The sequence below is a fragment of the Bombus fervidus genome, unplaced genomic scaffold, assembly GCF_041682495.2.
Source record: "Bombus fervidus isolate BK054 unplaced genomic scaffold, iyBomFerv1 scaffold0082, whole genome shotgun sequence".
Taxonomy (NCBI): domain Eukaryota; kingdom Metazoa; phylum Arthropoda; class Insecta; order Hymenoptera; family Apidae; genus Bombus; species Bombus fervidus.
In genome coordinates this window covers 2,932-10,000 of record NW_027212644.1, presented here as the reverse complement: position 1 = coordinate 10,000, position 7,069 = coordinate 2,932, and the positions used below count along the sequence as shown (strand labels likewise).

At 40.9% G+C, this 7,069-nt stretch overlaps 1 non-coding gene across 1 annotated transcript; it reads left to right on the top strand.

The window, feature by feature from the left end:
- The first annotated feature begins 4,690 nt into the window (after window positions 1-4,690).
- LOC139997421 (small subunit ribosomal RNA) lies at window positions 4,691-6,614 on the top strand. The gene has a single exon (XR_011802802.1). It is a non-coding gene; the product is annotated as a small subunit ribosomal RNA (ribosomal RNA).
- Window positions 6,615-7,069: the final 455 nt, after the last annotated feature.

Sequence of the window (7,069 nt, the reverse complement as noted above, 5' to 3'; positions counted from 1 at the left end):
AAAGGGATTGGTTTTGGGTTGGGCTAGTTTTTTTTTTCGAGCGAGCGCAGCGAGCGAGCAACGCTCGAGAGCCCGTCTGACTTTGAAAAATTTTCGTACCGAACGGTTATTTCCAGTTATTTCGCTTAAAAGCGTTGTGATGCGTATATATTTTTACATAAATGGGAATATCATGTATTCCTACGTCGGGATTAAGCGTTTATTTCGTCCCGAGAACTTTAAAAAAAATTTTAAATCGAACCGTTTTTTCGAATTTTTTCGCTTAAAAGCGTTACAAGGTGCTAATATTTGTGCATAAATCGCTTTAAAATGACGTTTTACATCGGGATTAAGGGTTTATTTCGTCCCCGAAAGGTGCCGTAAAAAATTTACGATCGCGCCCGAGACGTTGGAACTTAGTCTCATTCTCGAGCGGTACGTTGGGACTTAGAAAAATTTTCGACCGAAAAGTTATTTCGAGTTATCTCGCTTAAAAGCGTTGTAAGGTGTGAATATTTTTATAGAAATCGTTATGGTTCGACGAATTCTAGTCGAACGTAACGATTTCGTTTTATTTTTTTAAAAAATTGCCCCTTCCGGACCGACATGACCGGGCGGTTGGCACTTCGTCGATCCCCCGGCCGGTACGTAGGGACTTAGAAAAATTCCGGTCCAAAAAGTTATTTCGAGTTATTTCGCTAAAAAGCGTTACGAGGTATGAATATTTTTATATAAATGGGAATATTATGTATTTCTACGTCGGGATTAAGCGTTTATTTCGTCCCGAGAACGTTAAAAAAAAATTTTAATCGAACCGTTTTTTCGAATTTTTTCGCTTAAAAGCGTTATAAGGTGCGAATATTCTTGCATAAATCGCTTTAGAATGACGTTTTACATCGGGATTAAGGGTTTATTTCGTCCCCGCAAGGTGCCGTAAAAAATTTACGATCGCGCCCGAGACGTTGGAACTTAGTCTCATTCTCGAGCGGTACGTAGGGACTTGGAAAAATTCCGGTCCAAAAAGTTATTTCGAGTTATTTCGCTTAAAAGCGTTATAAGGTATGAATATTTTTATAGAAATCGTTACGGTTCGACGAATTCTAGTCGAACGTAACGATTTCGTTTTATTTTTTTTAAAAATTGCCCCCTCCGGACCGACATGACCGGGAGGTTGGCACTTCGTCGATCCCCCGGCCGGGACGTAGGGACTTAGAAAAATTCCGGTCCAAAAAGTTATTTCGAGTTATTTCGCTAAAACGCGTTATGATGCGTATATATTTTTACATAAATAGCAATATTATGTATTTCTACGTCGGGATTAAGCGTTTATTTCGTCCCGAGAACTTTAAAAAAAAATTTTTAATCGAACCGTTTTTTCGAATTTTTTCGCTTAAAAGCGTTATAAGGTGCGAATATTCTTGCATAAATCGCTTTAAAATGACGTTTTACGTCGGGATTAAGCGTTTATTTCGTCGCTGGAAAGTTATATAAAAAAAGTACGAACTCGTCCGGGACGTTGGAACTTAGTCTCATTCTGGACCGGTACGTTGGGACTTAGAAAAATTTTCGACCGAAAAGTTTTTTCGAGTTATTTCGTTAAAAAGCGTTATGAGGTATGAATATTTTTATATAAATCGCTATATTATTATATTTTACGTCGGGATTAAACGTTTATTTGGTCCTGAAAACGTTAAAAAAAAATAGTGGACCGACGCGACTCGGCCCGTCGGACTTTGTCATACTCTCCACCGGTACGTAGGGACTTAGAAAAATTTTCGACCGAAAAGTTTTTTCGAGTTATTTCGCTTAAAAGTGTTATAAGGTATGAATATTTTTATATAAATCGCTATATTATTATATTTTACGTCGGGATTAAACGTTTATTTCGTCCCGAAAACGTAAAAAAAAATTTTTAATCGAACCGTTTTTTCGAATTTTTTCGCTTAAAAGCGTTATAAGGTGCGAATATTCTTGCATAAATCGCTTTAAAATGACGTTTTACGTCGGTATTAAGCGTTTATTTCGTCGCTGAAAAGTTATATAAAAAAAGTATGATCGCGCCCGGGACGTTGGAACTTAGTCTCATTCTGGACCGGTACGTAGGGACTTAGAAAAATTTTCGACCGAAAAGTTTTTTCGAGTTATTTCGCTTAAAAGTGTTATAAGGTATGAATATTTTTATATAAATCGCTATATTATTGTATTTTACGTCGGGATTAAACGTTTATTTGGTCCCGAAAACGTTAAAAAAAAATAGTGGACCGACGCGACTCGGCCCGTCGGACTTTGTCATACTCTCCACCGGTACGTAGGGACTTAGAAAAATTTTCGACCGAAAAGTTTTTTCGAGTTATTTCGCTTAAAAGTGTTATAAGGTATGAATATTTTTATATAAATCGCTATATTATTATATTTTACGTCGGGATTAAACGTTTATTTCGTCCCGAAAACGTTAAAAAAAAATTTTTAATCGAACCGTTTTTTCGAATTTTTTCGCTTAAAAGCGTTATAAGGTGCGAATATTCTTGCATAAATCGCTTTAAAATGACTTTTTACGTCGGGATTAAGCGTTTATTTCGTCGCTGGAAAGTTATATAAAAAAAGTGCGAACTCGTCCGGGACGTTGGAACTTAGTCGCATTCTCGAGCGGTACGTAGGGACTTAGAAAAATTTCGGACCGAAAAGTTTTTTCGAGTTATTTCGTTAAAAAGCGTTATGAGGTATGAATATTTTTATATAAATCGCTATATTATTGTATTTTACGTCGGGATTAAACGTTTATTTCGTCCGTGGAAGGTTAAAAAAAAACGGACGGATACGACCGGGCCTTTGGAACTTTGTCTCATTCTGGACCGGTACGTTGGGACTTAGAAAAAATTTCGGCCGGCGGAAAAGTCCGAAATACTTATTTCGAGTTATTTCGTTAAAAAGCGTTATAAGGTATAAATATTTTTGCGGAAACGGTTATATCTCTATTAAATACAACTGGATTAAACGTTTTTTCGAATTTTTTAAAAAATTTGTGTTCGACGAACTGACACGACTGCGATATTTGTTTAATTATTTCGTTAATTAACGTTGCAAGGTATATATTTTTTTGCATATTTCTCGTTGTTTCAACGTGTTCTAATCGATTAAGAACGTGGTTTTTGTCCGTATTCGTTAAAAGAGGTGGTTTACTGATGCGATTTTGAAAAAAAAAAAAATTAAATTTTTCGATAAAAACTCGTTTAAAATATTAAAATAAGCGGTGCGTTAAAATATCTCGACGATAGGACGTTTTATAACGGTACTTTATTGGAACAAAGTGGTCGAGCGTTTCAGAGACTAAGTCCGACGGTACGTTGGGACTTAGAAAAATTTCGGCCGGCGGAAAAGTCCGAAAAGCTTATTTCGAGTTATTTCGTTAAAAAGCGTTATAAGGTATAAATATTTTTGCAGAAACGGTTATATCTCTATTAAATACAACTGGATTAAACGTTTTTTTCGAATTTTTTAAAAAATTAGTGTCCGTCGAACTGACACGACTGCGATATTTGTTTAATTTTTTCGTTAATTAACGTTGCAAGGTATATATTTTTTTGCATATTTCTCGTTGTTTTAACGTGTTCTAATCGATTAAGAACGTGGTTTTTGTCCGTATTCGTTAAAAGAGGTGGTTTACTGATGCGATTTTGAAAAAAAAAAAAAAATTAAATTTTTCGATAAAAACTCGTTTGAAATATTAAAATAAGCGGTGCGTTAAAATATCTCGACGATAGGATGTTTTCTAAGGGTAGTTTATTCGAAAAAAGTGGTCGAGCGTTTCAGAGACTAAGTCCGACGGTACGCTCTAACGGAGGTTTTACATGGTAAGCGCCCGGCCGCTGGCCCGGCCGGCGCCGACCGTCCGGCCGGCGCTTTGGTATCTATAAGAGACACGTCGAGTCGGACGGTCCGGACGGAACAGCGTCGAGCGCGTGGCTATTCTACGGCCTCGGTTGAGAATTCAGTCACCGCTCCTCGAGTCTTAGTGAACTTTTTTGCTATTTCTCGACTGTTCCTTCGTTCTCGTATCGACTCTTTCTCTACACTGCTGCGCCGCGGTCGCTGTCCTGGACGTAATGACCAAATAACGTGGCAAGGTTCCCCTTAGTCGGGAAGCTGGATCCTGTATGCTCGCACTAACTTTAAAAAAAGTTAGGGCAGTGTGCTTGTTACTAACTGAGTATCAATTCATGCTGGTTCGGCAGAGACCGTTCCAAAACTTATGTTATAGCGTACGCAGTACGTTTTAAACATACGAAAGGCTAATGGGGAGCGTACTACCTTTTAGGAAGTGCGTTCTTTCTGATTGGAGAATATCAAAAGAACGAACGAATATGTTTCTTACGAGGACGGTACGTTCAGCATGCAGTTTACGTGCTTTTTACCGCTAAGGCATATTCGTTCAACCAACAAACCATTCTTACAGAATGATCCTATGAACAGAATGATCTTAAAATATTCCACACAAACAATCAAACGAACGAAAGAAAGTAAAGAGAGTGGCGAAATGAGAGGAGAGAGAGTAGTGGCGTTCGACGTTACAACGGGAATTAAAAGGGTGTCGTCGAACGTTCACTAAGAACGAAAAGTCTCGTCGTACGGTGTTACGGACCCACCTACGACACTCTGAGGCTATTTTAAAAAGAGAGTCTTTTGACTCTAATATATATATAAAATACAAAGTTCCCTGGTTGATCCTGCCAGTAGTCATATGCTTGTCTCAAAGATTAAGCCATGCATGTCTCAGTACATGCCGCATTAAGGTGAAACCGCGAATGGCTCATTAAATCAGTTATGGTTTCTTAGATCATACTTAAACTTACTTGGATAACTGTGGTAATTCTAGAGCTAATACATGCAAACAGATTCGTACCAGAGATGGTACGAATGCTTTTATTAGATCAAAACCAATCGGTGGCGGATGGCTCGTCCGTTCGTCCATCGTTTGTTTTGGTGACTCTGAATAACTTTGTGCTGATCGCATGGTCATCTAGCACCGGCGACGCATCTTTCAAATGTCTGCCTTATCAACTGTCGATGGTAGGTTCTGCGCCTACCATGGTTGTAACGGGTAACGGGGAATCAGGGTTCGATTCCGGAGAGGGAGCCTGAGAAACAGCTACCACATCCAAGGAAGGCAGCAGGCGCGCAAATTACCCACTCCCGGCACGGGGAGGTAGTGACGAAAAATAACGATACGGGACTCATCCGAGGCCCCGTAATCGGAATGAGTACACTTTAAATCCTTTAACGAGGACCAATTGGAGGGCAAGTCTGGTGCCAGCAGCCGCGGTAATTCCAGCTCCAATAGCGTATATTAAAGTTGTTGCGGTTAAAAAGCTCGTAGTTGAATCTGTGTGTCACAGTGTCGGTTCACCGCTCGCGGTGTTTAACTGGCATTATGTGGTACGTCCTATCGGTGGGCTTAGCTCCTCGCGGGGCGGTCCAACTAATATCCCATCGCGGTGCTCTTCACTGAGTGTCGAGGTGGGCCGATACGTTTACTTTGAACAAATTAGAGTGCTTAAAGCAGGCTACCTTCGCCTGAATACTGTGTGCATGGAATAATGGAATAGGACCTCGGTTCTATTTTGTTGGTTTTCGGAGCCCCGAGGTAATGATTAATAGGGACAGATGGGGGCATTCGTATTGCGACGTTAGAGGTGAAATTCTTGGATCGTCGCAAGACGGACAGAAGCGAAAGCATTTGCCAAAAATGTTTTCATTAATCAAGAACGAAAGTTAGAGGTTCGAAGGCGATCAGATACCGCCCTAGTTCTAACCATAAACGATGCCAGCCAGCGATCCGCCGAAGTTCCTCCGATGACTCGGCGGGCAGCTTCCGGGAAACCAAAGCTTTTGGGTTCCGGGGGAAGTATGGTTGCAAAGCTGAAACTTAAAGGAATTGACGGAAGGGCACCACCAGGAGTGGAGCCTGCGGCTTAATTTGACTCAACACGGGAAACCTCACCAGGCCCGGACACCGGAAGGATTGACAGATTGATAGCTCTTTCTTGATTCGGTGGGTGGTGGTGCATGGCCGTTCTTAGTTGGTGGAGCGATTTGTCTGGTTAATTCCGATAACGAACGAGACTCTAGCCTGCTAAATAGACGTAAATTATGGTATCTCGAAGGCCCCCGGCTTCGGTCGGCGGGTTTTTACTACCAACGTACAAACAAATCTTCTTAGAGGAACAGGCGGCTTCTAGCCGCACGAGATTGAGCAATAACAGGTCTGTGATGCCCTTAGATGTTCTGGGCCGCACGCGCGCTACACTGAAGGAATCAGCGTGTTTTCCCTGGCCGAAAGGCCCGGGTAACCCGCTGAACCTCCTTCGTGCTAGGGATTGGGGCTTGCAATTATTCCCCATGAACGAGGAATTCCCAGTAAGCGCGAGTCATAAGCTCGCGTTGATTACGTCCCTGCCCTTTGTACACACCGCCCGTCGCTACTACCGATTGAATGATTTAGTGAGGTCTTCGGACTGGTGCGCGGCCAATGTGATAAGCATTGCCGATGTTACCGGGAAGATGACCAAACTTGATCATTTAGAGGAAGTAAAAGTCGTAACAAGGTTTCCGTAGGTGAACCTGCGGAAGGATCATTAACGAAAAATACAAAAACACAAAGAATATATTTGACTTGAACACTGTATAATAAAATATATATATATCGTCGGTAAGGAGCCGTACTCCTCCTATATCGACACAAAGTATATACGACGTATTAACAAGCTATATACTTTGACAAAAGCCAAATTTTTTACAATAAGGAGGTGAGAGACGCTCCAGTTACGAAACTATACGAAGAGTGTGGCACTCTCTCTCGATCATCGGGATGAAGAGATATACTTTTACACGAATAATTCGAGGCGCCTGCGTGAGGTCGTACACAGAAAGACCCGCCGTCTCCGAATAATATTATAACAAACGAAAAACTTAAAAATATTCTCGAGGCGCCTGCGTGAGGTCGTACACAGAAAGACCCGCCGTCTCCGAATAATATTATAACAAACGAAAAACTTAAAAAGATTCTCGAGGCGCTTGCGTGAGGTCGTACACA